An 18924-nucleotide genomic window follows, 5' to 3' on the forward strand; every position below is an offset into this window, starting at 1 on the left:
TTGTGGTACATGACTCTTTTTGAATTATGGTTTTCTCAGGGTATATGCCCAGTAGTGGGATTGCTGGGTCGTATGGGAGTTCTATTTTTAGTTTTTTAAGGAACCTCCATACTGTTCTCCATTGTGGCTGTATCAATTTACATTCCCACCAACAGTGCAAGAGGGTTCCCTTTTCTCCACACCCTCTCCAGCATTTATTGTTTGTAGATTTTTTGATGATGGCCAATCTGACTGGTGTGAGGTGATACCTCATTGTGGTTTTGATTTGCATTTCTCTAATGATTAGTGATGTTGAGCATCCTTTCATGTGTTTGTTGGCAATCTGTATATCTTCTTTGGAGAAATATCTATTTAGGTTGTCTGTGCATTTTTGGATTGGGTTGTTTGTTTTTTTGATATTGAGCTGCATGAGCTGCTTGTAAATTTTGGAGATCAATCCTTTGTCAGTTGCTTCATTTGCAAATATTTTCTCCCATTCTGAGGGTTGTCTTCTCGTCTTGTTTATGGTTTCCTTTACTGTGCAAAACCTTTGAAGTTTCATTAGGTCCCATTTGTTTATTTTTGTTTTTATTTCCATTTCTCTAGGAGGTGGGTCAAAAAGGATCTTGCTGTGATTTATGTCAAAGAGTGTTCTGCCTATGTTTTTCTCTAAGAGTTTGATAGTGTCTGGCCTTACATTTAGGTCTTTAATCCATTTTGAGTTTATTTTTGTGTATGGTGTTAGGGATGTTCTAATTTCATTCTTTACATGTAGCTGTCCAGTTTTCCCAGCACCACTTATTGAAGAGGCTGTCTTTTCTCCATTGTACATTCTTGCCTCCTTTATCAAAAATAAGGTGATCATATGTGCCTGGGTTTATCTCTGGGCTTTCTATCCTGTTCCATTGATCTATACTTCTGTTTTTGTGCCAGTACCATACTGTCTTGATTACTGTAGCTTTGTAGTATAGTCTGAAGTCAGGGTGCCTGATTCCCCCAGCTCTGTTTTTCTTTCTCAAGATTGCTTTGGCTATTCGGGGTATTTTGTGTTTCCATACAAATTATGAAATTTTTTGTTCTAGTTCTGTGAAAAATGCCAGTGTTAGTTTGATAGGGATTGCATCCAATCTGTAGATTGCTTTGGGTAGTAGCGTCATTTTCACAATGTTGATTCTTCCAATCCAAGAACATGGTATATCTCTCCATCTGTTTGTATCATCTTTAATTTCTTTCATCAGTGTCTTATAGTTTTCTGCATACAGGTCTTTTGTCTCCCCAGGTAGGTTTATTCCTAGGTATTTTATTCTTTTTGTTGCAGTGGTAAATAGGAGTGTTTCCTTAATTTCTCTTTCAGACTTTTCATCATTAGTGTATAGGAATGCAAGAGATTTCTGGGCATTAATTTTGTATCCTTTTACTTTACCAAATTCATTGATTAGCTCTAGTAGTTTTCTGGTAGCATCTTTAGGATTCTGTATGTATAGTATCATGTCATCTGCAAACAGTGACAGCTTTACTTCTTCTTTTCTGATTTGGATTCCTTTTATTTCTTTTTCTTCTCTGATTGCTGTGGTTAAAACTTCCAAAACAATGTTGAATAATAGTGGTAAGAGTGGGCAACCTTGTCTTGTTTCTGATCTTAGTGGAAATGGTTTCAGTTTTTCACCATTGAGGACGATGTTGGCTGTGGGTTTGTCATGTATGGCCTTTACTATGTTGAGATAATTTCCCTCTATGCCTACTTCCTGGAGGGTTTTTTTTAAATCATAAATGGGTGTTGAATTTTGTGTAAAGCCTTTTCTGCATTTATTGAGATGATCGTATATTTTTTCTCCTTCAATTTGTTAATATAGTGTATCATGTTGATTTTTTTGTGTATATTGAAGAATCCTTGCATATCTGGGATAGACCCCATTTGATCAGGGTGTATGATCCTTTTAATGTGTTATTGGATGCTGTTTGCTAGTATTTTGTTGAGGATTTTTGTATCTATGTTCATCAGTGATATTGGCCTGTAGTTTTCTTTCTTTGTGACATCTTTTTCGGGTTTTGGTATCAGGGTGATAGTGGCCTCGTAGAATGAGCTTGGGAGTGTTCCTCCCTCTGCTAAAAATAGTTTGGAAAAGTTTGAGAAGGGTAGGTGTTAGCTCTTCTCTAAATGTTTGATAGAATTTGCCTGTGAAGCCATCTGGTCCTGGGCCTTTGTTTGTTGGAAGATTTTAAATCACAGTCTCAATTTCAGTGTTTGTGATTGGTCTGTTTATACTTTCTATTTCTTCTCCGTTCAGTCTCGGAAGGTCGTGCTTTTCTAAGAATTTGTCCATTTCTTCCAGGTTGTCCATTTTATTGGCATATAGTTGCTTGCAGTATATCCCTCATGATCCTTTGTATTTCTGCAGTGTCCGTTGTTACTTCTCCTTGTTCATTTCTAATTCTGTTGATCTGAGTCTTCTCCCTTTTTTTCTTGATGAGTCTGGCTAATGGTTTATCAATTTTGTTTGTCTTCTCAAAGAACCATGTTTTAGTTTTATTGCTCTTTGCTATCATTTCATTTCTTTTTCATTTATTTCTGAATTGATCTTTATGATTTGTTTGCTTCTGCTAGCTTTGGGGGTTTTTTGTTCTTCTTTCTCTAATTGCTTTAGGTGTAAGATTGTTTATTTGAGATGTTTCTTGTTTCTTGAGGTAGGATTGTATTGCTATAAACTTCCCTCTTAGAACTGCTTTTGCCGCATCCCATAGGTTTTGGGTCGTTGTGTTTTCATTGTCATTTGTCTCTAGGTATGTTTTGATTTCCTCTTTGATTTCTTCAGTTATCTCTTGGTTATTAAGTAGTGTGTTGTTTAGCCTCCATGTGTTTATATTTTTTACAGATTTTATTCCTGTAATTGATATCTACTTTCATAGCATTGTGGTCAGAAAAGATACTTGATACGATTTCAATTTTCTTAAATTTACCAAGGCTTGATCTGTGACCCAAGATATGATCTATCCTGGAGAATTTTCCATGAGCACTTGAGAAGAAAATGTATTCTGTTGTTTTTGGATAGAATGTTCTATAAATATCAATTAAGTCCATCTTGTTTAATGTATCATTTAAAGCTTGTGTTTCCTTATTTATTTTCATTTTGGATGATCTGTCCGTTGGTGAAAGTGGGCTGTTAAAGTCCCCTACTATGATTGTGTTACTGTCAATTTCCCCTTTTATGGCTGTTACCATTTGCCTTATGTATTGAGGTGTTCCTATGTTGGGTGCATAAATATTTACAGTTGTTATATCTTCTTCTTGGATTGATCCCTTGATCATTATGTAGTGTCCTTCTTTGTCTCTTCTAATAGTCTTTATTTTAAAGTCTATTTTGTCTGATATGAACATTGCTACTCCAGCTTTCTTCTGATTTCCATTTGCATGGAATATCTTTTTCCACCCCCTCACTTTCAGTGTGTATGTGTCCCTAGGTCTGAAATGGGTCTCTTGTAGACAGTATATGTACGGGTCTTGTTTTTGTATCCATTCAGCCAGTCTATGTCTTTTGGTTGGAGCATTTAATCTATTTACATTTAAGGTAATTATTGATATATATGTTCCTATTACCATTTTTTCAATTGTTTTGGGTTTGTTATTGTAGGTCTTTTCCTTCTTTGTGCTTTCTGCCTAGAGAACTTCCTTTAGCATTTGTTGTAAAGCTGGTTTGGTGGTGCTGAATTCTCTTAACTTTTGCTTGTCTGTAAAGGTTTTAATTTCTCTGTCGAATCTGAATGAGATCCTTGCTGGGTAGAGTAATCTTAGTTGTAGGTTTTTCCCTTTCATCACTTTAAATATGTCCTGCCACTCCCTTCTGGCTTGCAGAGTTTCTGCTGAAAGATCAGCTGTTAACCTTATGGGGATTCCCTTGTATGTTATTTGTTGTCTTTCCCTTGCTGCTTTTAATATTTTTTCTTTGTATTTAATTTTTGCTAATTTCATTAATATGTGTCTTGGCATGTTTCTCCTTGGATCTATGCTGTATGGGACTCTGTGCATCCTGGACTTGATTAACTATTTCCTTTCCCATTTTAGGGAAGTTTTCAACTATAATCTCTTCAAATATTTTCTCAGTCCCTTTCTTTTTCTCTTCTTCTTTTGGGACCCCTATAATTCAAATGTTGGTGCATTTAATGTTGTCCCAGAGGTCTCTGAGACTGTCCTCAATTCTTTTCATTCTTTTTTATTTATTCTGCTCTGCAGTAGTTATTTCCACTATTTTATCTTTCTGGTCACTTATCCATGCTTCTGCCTCAGTTATTCTGCTATTGATTCCTTCTGGAGAATTTTTAATTTCATTTATTGTATTGTTCATCATTGGTTTTTGCTCTTTAGTTCTTCTAGGCCCTTGTTAAACGTTTCTTGTATTTTCTCCATTCTATTTCCAAGATTTTGGATCATCTTTACTATCATTACTCTGAATTCTTTTTCAGGTAGACTGCCTATTTCATCTTCATTAGTGTCTTCTGCTGGGTTTTTACCTTGCTCCTTTATTGGCTGTGTGTTTCTCTGTCTTCTCATTTTGCTTAACTTACTGTGTTTGAGGTCTCCTTTTCACAGGCTGCAGGTTCGTAGTTGCTGTTGTTTTTGGTGTCTGTCCCCAGTGGGTAATGTTGGTTCAGTGGGTTGTGTAGGCTTCATGGTGGAGGGCACTAGTGCCTGTGTTCTGGTGGAGGAGGCTGGATCTTGTCTTTCTGGTGGGCAGATCCACATCTGGTGGTGTGTTTTGGGGTGTCTGTGGCCTTATTATGATTTTAGGCAGCTTTTCTGCTAGTGGGTGTGGTTGTGTTCCTGTCTTGCTAGTTGTTTGGCATAGGGTGTCCAGCACTGTAGCTTGCTGGTCGTTGAGTGGAGCTGGCTCTTGGCATTGAGATGGAGATCTCTGGGAGATTTCTGCTGTTTGATATTACATTGAGCGGGGAGGTCTCTGGTGGACCAATGTCCTGAACTCAGCTCTCCCACCTCAGAGGCACAGGCCTGACCCCCAGCTGGAGAACCAAGATCCTGTCATCCACACGGCTCAGAATAAAAGCGAGAAAAAAAGAAAGAAAGAAAAAAAATATATAAAATAAAGTTATTAAAATAAAAAATAATTATTAAAAATAAAGCAATTAAAAAGTAATAAAAAAAGAAACAAAGAAAGAAAGAAGAGAGCAGCCAAACCAAAAAATAAATCCACCAATGATAAGAAGTGCTAAAAACTATACTAAAAAAAACCCAAACAGAATGGCTGAGAGAACCCTAGGACAAATGTTAAAAGCAAAGCTATATAGACAAAATTACACATAGAAACATACACATACACAGTCACAAAAAGAGAAAAAGCAAAATGTATATATATATTGTTGCTCCCAAAGTCTACCTCCTCAATTTTGGGATGATTCATTGTCTATTCAGGTATTCCACAGATGCAGGGTATATCAAGTTGATTGTGGAGATTTAATCCGCTTCTCCTGAGGCTGCTGGGAGAGATTTCCCTCTCTCTTCTTTGTTCGCACAGCTCCCGGGATTCAGCTTTGGATTTGGTCCCGCCTCTGCGTGTAGGTCGCCTGAGGGCGTCTGTTTTCCACTCAGACAGGACGGGGTTAAAGGAGCAGCTGATTCAGCGGCTCTGGCTCACTCAGGCCGCGGGGGAGGGAGGGGTACGCGGGCCGAGCCTGCAGGCGGCAGAGGCCGGCGTGACGTCGCCGGCGTGACGTTGCGCCGGCGTGACGTTGCCCCAGCGTGAGGCACGCCGTGCATTCTTCCGGGGAAGTTGTTCCTGGATCACGGGACCCTGGCAGTGGCAGGCGGCACAGGCTCCTGGGAGGGGAGGTGTGGTGAGTTTCCTGTGCTTGCACACAGGCTTCTTGGTGGCGGCAGCAGCAGCCTTAGCGTCTCATGCCCGTCTCTGGGGTCCGTGCTGATAGCCGTGGCTCGTGCCTTTCTCTGGAGCTCCTTCAAGCGGTGCTTTTAATCCCCTCTCCTCGCGCACCAGGAAACAAAGAGGCAAGAAAAGGTCTCTTGTCTCTTCGGCAGCTCCAGCCTTTTCCCGGACTCCCTCCCGGCTAGCTGTGGCGCACTAGCCCCCTTCAGGCTGTGTTCACGCCGCCAACCCCAGTCCTCTCCCTGGGATCCGACCGAAGCCGGAGCCTCAGCTCCCAGCCCCCGCCCGCCCCGGCGGGTGAGCAGAGAAGCCTCTCAGTCTGGTGAGTGCTGGTCAGTCCCTATCCTCTGTGCGGGAATCTCTCCGCTTTACCCTCCGCACCCTGTTGCTGCGCTCTCCTCCGTGGCTCCGAAGCTGCCCCCCTCCGCCACCCGCAGTCTCCGCCAGTGAAGGGCCTTCCTAGTGTGTGGAAGCGTTTCCTCCTTCACAGCTCCCTCCCACTGGTGCAGGTCCCGTCCCTATTCTTTTGTCTCTGTTTTTCTTTCTTCTTTTACCCTACCCAGGTACGTGGGGAGTTTCTTGCCTTTTGGGAGGTCTGAGGTCTTCTGCCAGCGTTCAGTAGGTGTTCCGTAGGAGTTGTTCCACATGTAGATGTATTTCTGATGTATTTGTGGGGAGGAAGGTGATCTCCATGTCTTACTCTTTCGCCATCTTGAAGGTCTCCCTTGGGGTTTCTTACATTTACAAAACAGAAATAGAGTTACAGATGTAGAAAACAAACTTATGGTTTGTTTTCCCAAGGGGGGAAAGGGGGGAAGGGATAAATTGGGAGATTGGAATTGACATATACACACTACTATATATAAAATAGATAACTAATAAGAACCTACTGTATAACACAGGGAACTCTATTCAATACTCTGTAATGACCTATATGGGAATAGAATCTAAAAAAGAGTGGATATATATATAACTGATTCACTTTGCTGTGAAGCAGAAAGTAACAACATTGTAAATCAACTGTACTCCAATAAAAATTAATTTAAAAAATTAAAAAAAATAAAAGCACTAATCCATTCATGAGGGCTCCATACTCATGACCTAATAGCATAACCCATGTCCTAACCCTATCACACTGGGTTTGGATTCGGGCATGTAGATTTTGGGAGGATGCACATTCAGACCATAGCATCATGTAAATGAACTCATTCATTAGACACTAGGTGAGGGAATACCCTTGGCTACATACCTAGTTTGCTGTCAGTCTAGGTGCCCCTAGGATCACCCAGCTACAGCTGCCTGTTAATGATCAGCTGGTGGGGAATGTGGAGCCTATCAGGGATCCACGTGCAGTTGGGGTGTCCTTTGCTTCGAGGGAACTCACTCACTTGTTAACACTTAGCCTCAAATTCCCAGAATTTTCATGGGTTTCTTTTTATTGGAGAAGTGTTGATAAGTACCCTGGCTTATTAAGAAACTGTAAACACCCAGAGAAAAGGAATGGAAAAATGAAATTCCTGAAACTTTTAACAGAATATGAGAGATATTTTTAAAGAGTGGCAGAGGAGACAAGTGGGAGTTGGGGAGGGGCTAGCTGGGGAGGTGAGTGATTAGGGGACCTCCCAGGATCAGGAGAACTAAGATGGTAGATGTACAGTGGGGCTCAGCCTGCCTCAGCCCTTGAGCACAAGCCGACCTTCTTGGGTAGCACTGGTTTACAGCCCTATGACAAAGTCTGTTAGGAGATTTTCTTTGGGGATAAAAACCTTCAATTTCATAATGAAGTCAAAGTAGGAGTTGGGTTATTATTACAATTCTTTTGTGCCAGCTTTGCTGCACTATATCGCTGAAGAAATATAGGATTATTTTACACACTGGCTTCTTACTTTCTTTAACTGTGAAATTAGCCCATTTGCCCAGGAGCTAAAGAAAAGTATGATGAGTATAAGGGGAATCAGAAAGTAGGTGCTGGAAAGAGAATGAATGCAGTTTGCCTGTTTCCAAGAATAGTATTATGTCTGTCTGTTTGCCTGATCTCCATCTCCATCTCTGTGTAATCACACATAGCACAGGCACTGACCAGTCAGAATGTCTGCCTCTACAGGTGCCAGGCATTAACCTTTTATTTGCTAGACTATACAGATGGCTGGGGAGGGAGGGAGCACTCAGGTGGTGTAGAAGTATTTCAACCTTTTAACAGCTGGTGCAGCCATATTGGTGAATATTTACTTAAAACTTTTCCTTTATTTACACTTTCCTTTAATTAGCTTTTCCTTTTATTAGCATTTGGTTTGTTTATTATGATTTTGTATGGGACTGGGGGCAGGAGATGAAATGGTGCCCATGTTTTGTTTTTTCTTTATATTAGATATATGGGCAATGATGGAAATGTAGGGAGACCTTGGTTGAGTGAATATGGCCAGGGCCAAGGAAACCATGGAAGCCAAACAGTTTTGCTATTGGAGCCCTCCTGATTTTTGAAAGCTGTTTGCAAGAGTGATTTATTTGCAAAGAGCTACTGCAGGAAAGGTTTTTTGTATCTGCTGTTGAAGGCCACCCAGTTCAACAGTGTAAAAGTTCCTAGGATCAAGTATGATTCCAGACTCACTGTTTAGTTATTCAAAGACTCACTGGTCTTTTTAAGATGGTGAATGGAATTAAAAAAAAATGAGTAAGGCCTTTTTATGCTCTGTTTAATTCAAACAGTCCAAAAGTGCCAAGAAAACGTTCTCAAGTTCAAGTCTTACATGGTAGACAACTTTGAGCTTGAAGGACTGTAATGTTTATCATTTTACTGTTTTTATGATGCTGCGTCTCATGGTGGGATAAGATCATCATTTTTCCTGGGGAGTGACATAGAGCCACTTTTCATTTCTAAACTTTAATTAAATCTGAGAGATTGAAAAGTACAGTGATACTTCTTTTCTCAAGATTGTACTGCAAGTTCTAGTCTTTTATCTTACAGCTGTTGGAGTCATGTATAGGTTTATGGTTTGAAGTAGCACAGAAGTATTATTCATGGTTCAGTTAAGGTAAGAAATTCTATTCCTTTTACTGAAAGTGCTGTAGTAGAGAGCTGGATCCCACCTGTGAATACTGGGAAGAGTGGTTCTAGTAATAACATTTCCTTTTGTCGGCCACCCACCCTTCTAGCTTCAGTTCCATCCATACTCATTATTTTCTCTTCAAATCCTCACTGTCAAGAGTTAGCTTTCCCTATTTGAATTCACCCTACTGAGTGCATCATACTTGGAATGCCTTATGGCAAGTAGTTTGTACCATAGCAAATTGTGATGAAAGATTATTTGCTCATTAGAATTTGTCCTTCAGGCATGAGCCTATAGCACATCGTTCATTCATTTATTCAATGAATATTTCTTTTTGTTTAATATTTATTTATTTATTTATTTATTTATTTGGCTGTGTTGGGTCTTAGTTGCAGCACACGGGATCTTTGTTGAGGCATGCGAGATCTTTGTTGTGACGTGCGGGCTTCTCTCTAGTTGTGGTGAGCGGGCTCCAGGGCACGTGGGCTCTGTAGTTTGCAGCACAGCCTCTCTTGTTGAGGCGTGCAAGCTCAGTGGTTGTGGCGCACGGGCTTAGTTGCCCCGCGTCATGTGAGATCTTAGTTCCCCAACCGGGGATCAAACCCACATCCCATGCATTGGAAGGCGGATTCTTTACCACTGGACCACCAGGGAAGTCCCTTCAGTGAATATTTGTTGAATGTCTGGTATGTGCACCATGTCTTTTATATGATAAGGACTGAATAACTATTGGGTGAATGAATGAAAGAATGAATAAATACCAGTCAGTCTATTGGTGTCCACCATCCAGCACTGAACAAAAGAGACAAACTCCCAGACATTGTGGAGCTTACAATCAGGCGGGGAAAGAGGATAGATATTAAAAATGATGTACAATTCCATAATCAATATAATATTTATATTGTATATTTTATAAGTATATAACTAATCATTTAGCTGTCACTACTGTAAGAGGTACTAAGGAAAGACATATGGTGTGCTGAGAAGGGTTAATAGAGGGACCTGACCCAGTCTGGGAGTGAGGACAGGTTTCCCTGTGGAGGTAGCGTTTGAAAATGAGACCTGAAGGATGAGTAGACATTACACTGATGAAATTTTGGTGGGGAGTACTTAGAGTTCTCCAAATATTATGGCATCTTTGCATCTCTTGAGTCTAGCACAGTGTCTTATGCCAAGTAGGTACTCAATGAAAGACAATAAATACATTAAAAAAATAAATACCAAACACCTATTATGGGTCACCCACCTGAGGGGTATGGGGTGAGTGTGCCCTTCCTACCATCTCGTCGTGGTTCCTTCCTTATGTCTTTGGTTATAGAATATCTTTTTTGGTAGGTTCCAGTCTTTTTTTTATCGAGTTTTTATCCAGTTTTTCTTAACTGTTTAGCAGTTAGTTGTGATTTTGGTGTGCTCATGAGAGGAGGTGAGCTCAAGGCCTTTCTACTCTGCCATCTTGTCCGTCCTAAACACCTATTGTGAACCAGGCACGGGCTGTGCGTTAGGGACGGGGTGGGTAGGTGCTGAGGATGTGGAGTGGGGCAGGGAGGAATTTCCCGCAGCATCTTCTCCAAACATCATGGCTTCTCCCCTTCACTGCTGCCCCACTTTCTCTTAACAGATTCCCTTGGCTGCCTCTTTTCAGACGAATTGAGTCCATTGGCATGAACTTCCTCAAGTTCCTACCTCCACTCTTAACGGATGTCTCCTCTCTGCCCTCTCCCTCCTCAACTTATCACTAACCTCAGGGGCACCTCTTCCCTCTCTCCAGACTGATTTCTCCACCTGTGCTCTCGATTGGACCCTCTTGGACCTCTTTCAGGACTGTGCTCAAACTGCTGAATCCAAAGGAATCGTCATTATCCCTCTCTTCTTGTTTATGTCCTTAGTGGAGTTTGACCCCGTTGACCATGTCTTTGCATTTGAAGTGCTCTCCAGCCTCAGAGACTCTTTCCGTGGTGACATGAGCTCTTGGTCTTCCTCCAGCTGGCGAATATTCTGTTCTCCTCAGTCTCTGTGTTGGCCCCGCCTCCTCCGCTTGCCCCTAATATGGTGGGGAGGGGGGACTCCAGGTTCTATCTTCTGCTTTATTCTCTCTCGACACACTCCCTCAGAGACCTTACCTACCTACCCCTTTGCCTTAAACTGCCACCTATATGAATATGGAATGCAAATCCATAGTTTCAGTCCAGACTTCATTCCTGGTTTCCAAAATGATTTATCCATTGCCTTCTGGACATCCCCACTTGTCTTTTATTCAATTGCTTCAAATTCAGTACGTTTAATATTGAGCTCATTCTTTTCCCCACAAGTCAAACCTGTTCTTCATGTTGTAAATATCACTGCTTTATGCCCTGTGATTCCAACTGGAAAGCTGACAGTCATCTTTGACTCTGCCGTTTCCTTTTTTTCAGTTCCTAATTGATGAACATGTTGCATGCATTCTCAAAATGTCTTCTTTATGACCATCCTATCTCTTCTTCTACTGATTTATTTCAGGCTTTCCTCATTTTTTATCTGGATCATTCCAACAGCCTTCTAACTGGGACCCCTCCCCACTTCAGTGTCAGAACTCTCCAATCCATCTTCCATGTGGCTATTAAAATGAGCTTTCCAAGATACAAATCTGATCATGTCTCTCTTACTTTAAACCATCGCAAAGGATAACCTTTAAACTTTTTAGGTGGCTTTCAAGGTATTTCATATCTGGACCGTGTCCACTCCTCTGGTCTTAACATTTTCTACGTCTCACCATCTGCTGTAGTTTCTTATATTATTTCATGACTCCATGCTTTGCACTTGTGTTTTCCTCTGTGTGGAAAGCTGTTTTCTCCTTCAACTGCTGTGTTAATATTTGGGCCCTTCTTAACATTTAGTGCAGGGACCAAGCGTGTCTCAGGTTTAAGTGCATATGCATATCTGTATGTGTGTGAGTGATATAATTCCCTCATAAACACTCAGGACACAAACCCAATTAATTTAAGAGTTAGGGAGGAAGATATACATATTATAAGTCTCTGGGGGGGGGGTCTTTGGTTATGTGTATGTCATCCTTCCTAAATTATCCCCCTTAAACACAAGGGTCCTAACACATTGGTTAGGAATTCTTCTTCCACATAGTAGGCACTCAGTAAAAACTGATGGTTGATTGATTATCTGACATCGAATGGAGCAGGTCAAAAGTCATTCACAGCTCGGGCTTCCCTGGTGACGCAGTGGTTAAGCATCCACCTGCCAATGCAGGGGACACGGGTTCGAGCCCCGGTCTGGGAAGATCCCACATGCCACGGAGCAACTAAGCCCATGCACCACAACTACTGAGCCCACGTGCCAGAACTACTGAAGCCCGCGCACCTAGAGCCCATGCTCCGCAACAAGAGAAGCCACTGCAATGAGAAGAGTAGCCCCTGCTCGCCGCAACTAGAGAAAGCCTGTGTGCAGCAATGAAGACCCAGCGCAGCCAAAAAAAAAAAAAAAAAAAAAAAAAAAAAAAAACATTCACAGCTCAATGATTCAAAGGGGGTGAGTTGGGGGCAGGGCACAAAGCTGTGAATCAGGCCCCAAAAAGAGTGAAGAAAAAATAGGAGGCTTTGGGTCTGTTGTTGGTTTCCTCATTCAATGTCCTGGAATATTAATAGCATGAAGTGATAACTGGTCATCAGGTGGTAAATACCTGTGTTGCCAGGGTAGTGGGTAGAACGTGGGTCTTCCTGACTATTCTGTGTCATTTCTTATTTTGGCAAAGTGAACCCACGGGTCAAGGGGCACATTTATTATCTCAAAGCTGTCTCCTAGCTATCTATTTCTCTTAGTGAACATGAAAGAAAAGATAAGAAAAATACACATACCTCTCCAAGTCTGAGGACGCACAGGCTCTTGAGAACAAGTCTGTTAGTGACTTTGAGAATGCCTGCTAAACCCCAATAAAGCCTGAGAAGAAGACTTGGTATTTCTTTCTAGTTGGCAGAGAAAAAGGCAGTTGGGGTAGAGATGAAAGCCAGTGTTAATAAAAGGGATAGAAGGCTTGACTCTTTCTAAATGTGCTGTGCAATTTGCTAATAAAACCACTTATTTATTTTAGCAAAGCCGTGGGTTTAGCCAGACTTTGGTTTTAAAGATTTAGTATAAATTCAGCATCATTTACTGTAATCTAGCTCTTAAAGTGTTTGACCTTAAGAATCTTGCGAAGAAATAAAGTAGGAAATATATTGGATGTATAAAAAGCGGAGGCAAAATTTTCAATAGAAATTTAACAGTAAAGAGTCAGCTGGAAGCAAATTTCAACTTGGTTCTCAAATTAATTTTCATCTGAGAGAGTTTCTAGAGGAATGAACCTATTTATTTGGCTATGTGAAATGTCAAACTCCAGGCAGGCAGTCAAACTCCCTAATCCTGTTAGGTTTCCTCCCTTTAATAGGAAGGCAAAAAAAAAAAAACCCTGGAGAACTTGGTAGGGCTGCTCTGGAGAATAATTTTAAATTAGTGTGACTTTGAAGTGGAGCTCCTGTTGATCCTCCTGAATCTCTACTAGGAGAGAGTAGCCGCCACCTAACTGCTGAGGTTTAAAGTGTTACGTAGCCCGAGCGCCATTCATTGGAATGACTAGAAAATCTGCTCTTCCCATCAGGCCTCCTTCCTGGCAGCACAATCCTTGGATTGCTTCCGTCATGGACTCTCATGCCCTGTTGTAGGGGTTCCTTTGAGTTCCTTTGAATCCATCAGGTGGAGCATCTTGCATGTCTAAGTAATCTCAAAGGCCAATCGGTCCACCGGGCTTCTTCCTCAGGATTCCACTTACAGGTCCAGAAGAGCCAACTGTTTCCTCATCTCAGAGCTAAAACAATCCAGGGTTTTCCAACATCTTTGCAGACATGAAATTACATTAATTTGATCTGATGGTTTTAAATCTCCCTCAGACATCCAGGATGGCTCATGTTCAGTTTGAGAGGTGTGAGCTAACACCCGAGGAATCCTCCCCACGAGCCTTGTGGGCTGGCAGTGCTCAGACACCCAGGCCCACTGACTGTATTCCCCATGGAACACGCATAGACACTGATGTGTACACCACAAGACTGATTGGTTTTTTTAAATTGAAGTATAGTTGCTGTACAATGTAAGTTACAGGTGCACAGTATAGTGATTTGCAATTTTGAAAGGTTATTCTCCATTTATAGTTATTATAAATATTGGCTATATTCCCCGTGTTGTACAATATATCCTTGTAGCTTATTTTATACCTAATAGCTTGTACCTCTTACTCCCCTAGTCCTATATTGCCCCTCCCCCCTTCCCTCTCCCCACTGGTAACCATTAGTTTGTTCTCTCTATCTGTGAGTCTGCTTCTTTTTTGTTATATTCACTAGTTTGTTGTACTTTTTAGATTCCACATATTAGTGATATCATACGGTATTTGTCTTTCTCTTTCTGACTTATTTCACTTAGCATAATGCCTTCCAAGTCCATCCATGTTGCTGCAAATGGCAAAAATTTCGTTCATTTTTATAGCTGAGTAGTATTCTATTGTGTGTGTGTGTGTGTGTGTGTGTGTGTGTGTGTGTGTGTGTGTGTATATATATCTATCTCACATCTTCTTTATCCATTCATCTGTTTTTTTTTTTTTTTGGCCGTGCCATGCAGCTTGCTGGTTCTTAGTTCCCCGACTAGGGATCAAACCTGTGCCCCCTGCAGCAGAGGTATGAGTCCTAACCACTGGACTGCCAGGGAATTCCCTCATTCATCTGTTGATGGACACTTAGGTTGCTTCCATATCTTGACAATTGTAAATAATGCTGCTATGAACACTGGGATGCATGTATCTTTTCAAATTCATGGTTTGCTTTTCTCAGATATATACCCAGGAGTGGTTTTTTCATAGTGAGGGATGTCCCTAGTAGAGGCTGGATACTTGAAAGTTGGCAAGTAATTTCACTCCCCAAAGGTTGCTTGGTAGGTATGGAACAAGAGCCATGAGAATGAGGATCACGTAAGATTTTTTTTTCAGGCCATGGAGTGACTACCCCTCAGTGGAGGCTTCCTCTTTTGTCCTCAGACGTAACTCCTTTTTATAACTCAGTTCTTTCCTTCCTTGATGGTTCTGAATGAACTTTGACAAATTCTTACTCTTTATATAAAATATCCTAAGGTTCTATAAAGAAGAACACATATGCTTTCTTCAGGTATGTTGATGATGCTGATGAGACTGAAGATTTTGTTTACATTCATCAAGACCAAACTATTTTTTTCAGCTCCCCTCCTTCTGTTTTTGATGTGGAAGATACAAGCCTTGTGCAGATATCAGATATCATTTGCCATGTGTTGCTTTTAACCAGTTTAACCCTAGGGATTCAAGGATCTCCCCATGTACTACCCATAGCATATGTTCACAGTTTTTCATTAAAGTGAATTACAGTATTTAAAAAATTTTTATTTTATTATTTATTTTTATACAGCAGGTTCTTATTAGTTACCTATTTTATACATATTAGTGTATATATGTCAATCCCAATCTCCCAATTCATTCCACCACTACCCACCCACCCCGCTTTCCCCCCTTGCTGTCCATACATTTGTTCTCTACATCTGTGACTATTTCTGCCTTGCAAACCGGTTCATCTGTACCATTTTTCTAGATTCCACATATATGCGTTAATATATGATATTTGTTTTTCTCTTTCTGACTTACTTCACTCTGTATGACAGTCTCTGGGTCCATCCATGTACCTACAAATGCCCCAATTTCGTACCTTTTTATGGCTGAGTAATATTCCATTGTATATATGTACCACATCTTCTTTATCCATTCATCTGTCGATGGGCATTTAGGTTGCTTCCATGACCTGGCTATTGTAAATAGTGCTGCAATGAACACTGGGGTGCATGTGTCTTTTTGAATTAACGGTTTTCTCTGGGTATATGCCCAGTAGTGGGATTGCTGGATCATATGGTAATTCTATTTTTAGTTTTTTAAGGAACCTTCATACTGTTCTCCATAGTAGCTGTATCAATTTACATTCCCACCAGCAGTGCAAGAGGGTTCCCTTTCTCCACAACCCTCTCCAACATTTGTTGTTTGCAGATTTTCTGATGATGCCCATTCTAACTGGTGTGAGGTGATACCTCATTGTAGTTTTGATTTGCATTTCCCTAATAATTAGAGATGTTGAGCAGCTTTTCATGTGCTTCTTGCCCATCTGTATGTCTTCTTTGGAGAAATGTCTATTTAGGTCTTCTGCCCATTTTTGGATTGGGTTGTTTGCTTTTTTAATATTGAGTTGCTTGATCTGTTTATATATTTCGGAGATTAATCCATTGTCCGTTGATTCATTTGCAAATATTTTCTCCCATTCTGAGGGTTGTCTTTTCATCTTGTTTATAGTTTCCCTTGCTGTGCAAAAGCTTTGAAGTTTCATTAGGTCCCATTTGTTTATTTTTTTAAATTTCCATTACTCTAGGTAGGTCAAAAAGGATCTTGCTGTGGTCTATGTCAAAGAGTGTTCTTCCTATGTTTTCCTCTAAGAGTTGTGTAGTGTCCAGTCTTACATTTAGGTCTTTAATCCATTTTGAGTTTATTTTTGTGTATGGTGTTAGGGAGTGTTCTAATTTCATTCTTTACATGTAGCTGTCCAGTTCTCCCAGCACCACTTGTTGAAGAGACTGTCTTTTCTCCATTTTATATCCTTGCCTCCTTTGTCACAGATTAGTTGACCATAAGTATGTGGGTTTATCTTGGGGCTTTCTATCCTGTTCCATTGATCTATATTTCTGTTTTTGGGCCAGTACCATATTGTTTTGATTACTGTAGCTTTGTAGTATAGTCTGAAGTCAGGGAGTCTGATTCCTCCAGCTCTGTTTTTTTCCCTCAAGATTGCTTTGGCTATTTGAGGTCTTTTGTGTCTCCATACAAACTTGTTCTAGTTCTGTGAAAAATGCCATTGGTAATTTGATAGGGATTGCACTGAATCTGTAGATTGCTTTGGGTAGTATAGTCATTTTCGCAATACTGATTCTTCCAATCCAAGAACATGGTATATCTCTCCATCTGTTTGTGTCATCTTTGATTTCTTTCATCAGTGTCTTATAGTTTTCTTCATACAGTTCTTTTGTCTCCTTAGGTAGGTTTATTCCTAGGTATTTTATTCTTTTTGTTGCAATGGTGAATGTGATTGTTTCCTTAATTTCTCTTTCTGATCTTTCATTGTTAGTGTATAGGAATGCAAGAGATTTCTGTGCATTAATTTTGTATCCTGCAACTTTACCAAATTCATCGATTAGCTCTAGTAGTTTTCTGGTGGCACCTTTAGGATTATCTATGTATAGTATCATGTCATCTGCAAATAGTGACAGTTTTACTTCTTTTTCAATTTGTATTCCTTTTATTTCTTTTTCTTCTCTGATTGCCGTGGCTAGAACTTCCAAAACTATGTTGAATAATAGTGGTGAGAGTGGACATCCTTGTCTTTTTCCTGATCTTGGAGGAAATGGTTTCAGTTTTTCACCATTGAGAATGACGTTTGCTGTGGGCTTGTCATACATGGCCTTTATTATGTTGAGGTAGGTTCCCTCTATGCCCACTTTCTGGAGAGTTTTTATCATAAATGGGTGTTGAATTTTGTCAAAAGCTTTTTTTGCATCTATTGAGATGATCATATGGTATTTATTCTTCAGTTTGTTAATATGGTGTATCACATTGTTTGATTTGTATATATTGAAAACTCCTTGCATCCCTGGGATAAATCCCACTTGATCATGGTGTATGATCCTTTTAATGTGTTGTTGGATTCTGTTTGCTAGTATTTTGTTGACGATTTTTGCATCTATATTCATCAGTGATACTGGTCTGTAATTTTTCTTTTTTTGTAGTATGTTTGTCTGGTTTTGGTATCAGGGTGATGGTAGCTTCATAGAATGAGTTAGGGAGTGTTCTTTCCTCTGCAATTTTTTGGAAGAGTTTGAGAAGGATGGGTTTTAGCTCTTCTCTAAATGTTTGATAGAATGCACCTGTGAAGCCATCTGGTCCTGGATTTTTGTTTGTTGGAAGATTTTTAATCACAGCTTCAATTTCATTGTGATTGGTCTGTTCATATTTTCTATTTCTTCCTGGTTCAGTCTTGGAAGTTTATACCTTTCTAAGAATTTATCCATTTCTTGCAAGTTGTCCATTTTATTGGCATAGAGTTGCTTGTAGTAGTCTCTTACGATGCTTTTTATTTCTGTGGTGTCCATTGTAACTTCTCCCTTTCTGTTTCTAAGTTTACTGATTTGAGTCCTCTCCCTCTTTTTCTTGACGAGTCTGGCTAAAGGTTTATCAGTTTTGTTTATCTTCTCAAAGAACCAACTTTTAGTTTTATTGATCTTTGCTATTGTTTTCGTTCTTTCTATTTCATTTATTTCTTCTCTGATCTTTATGATTTCTTTCCTTCTACTAACTTTGGGTTTTGTTTGTTCTTCTTTCTCTAGTTCCTTTAGGTATAAGTTTAGATTGTTTATTTGAGATTTTTCTTGTTTATTGAGGTAGGATTGTATAGCTATAAACTTCCCTCTTAGAACTGCTTTTGCTGCATTCCATAAGTTTTGGGTCATTGTGTTTTTGTTGTCATTTGTCTCTAGGTATTTTTTGATTTCCTCTTTGATTTCTTCAGTGATCTCTTGGTTATTTATTAACGTATTGTTTAGCCTCCATGTGTTTGTGTTTTTTACAGTTTTTTTCCCGGCAATTTATTTGTAATCTCATAGCATTGTAGTCAGAAAATATGCTTGATATGATTTGAATTTTCTTAAATTTACCAAGGCTTGATTTGTGACCCAAGATGTGATCTATCCTGGAGAATGTTCCATGTGCACTTGAGAAGAAAGTGTAATCTGCTGTTCTTGCATGGAATGTCCTATAAATATCAATTAATGCTATCTGGTCTATAGTGTCATTTAAAGTTTTTGTTTCCTTATTAATTTTCTGTCTGGATGGTCTGTCCATTGGTGTAAGTGAGGTGTTAAAATCCCCCACTATTATTGTG

General features: G+C 40.0%; 1 long non-coding RNA gene across 2 annotated transcripts in view; it reads left to right on the forward strand.

Annotated features, from left to right (window-relative positions):
* Positions 1-5717: 5717 nt before the first annotated feature.
* Positions 5718-18924, forward strand: part of LOC309666536 — a 347146-nt gene continuing 333939 nt past the window's right edge. Inside the window, exons 1-2 of one of the 2 annotated variants that reach the window (XR_014267150.1) lie at positions 5718-5823; positions 6023-6192. This is a non-coding gene — a long non-coding RNA (uncharacterized lncRNA). Of the gene's footprint in view, positions 6193-18924 lie in introns of both variants that reach the window. The other variant, XR_014267149.1, reaches the window with a different exon arrangement.

The sequence above is a fragment of the Balaenoptera physalus genome (genome assembly GCF_965194825.1).
Source record: "Balaenoptera physalus genome assembly, chromosome: 9".
Classification (NCBI taxonomy): Eukaryota; Metazoa; Chordata; class Mammalia; order Artiodactyla; family Balaenopteridae; genus Balaenoptera; species Balaenoptera physalus.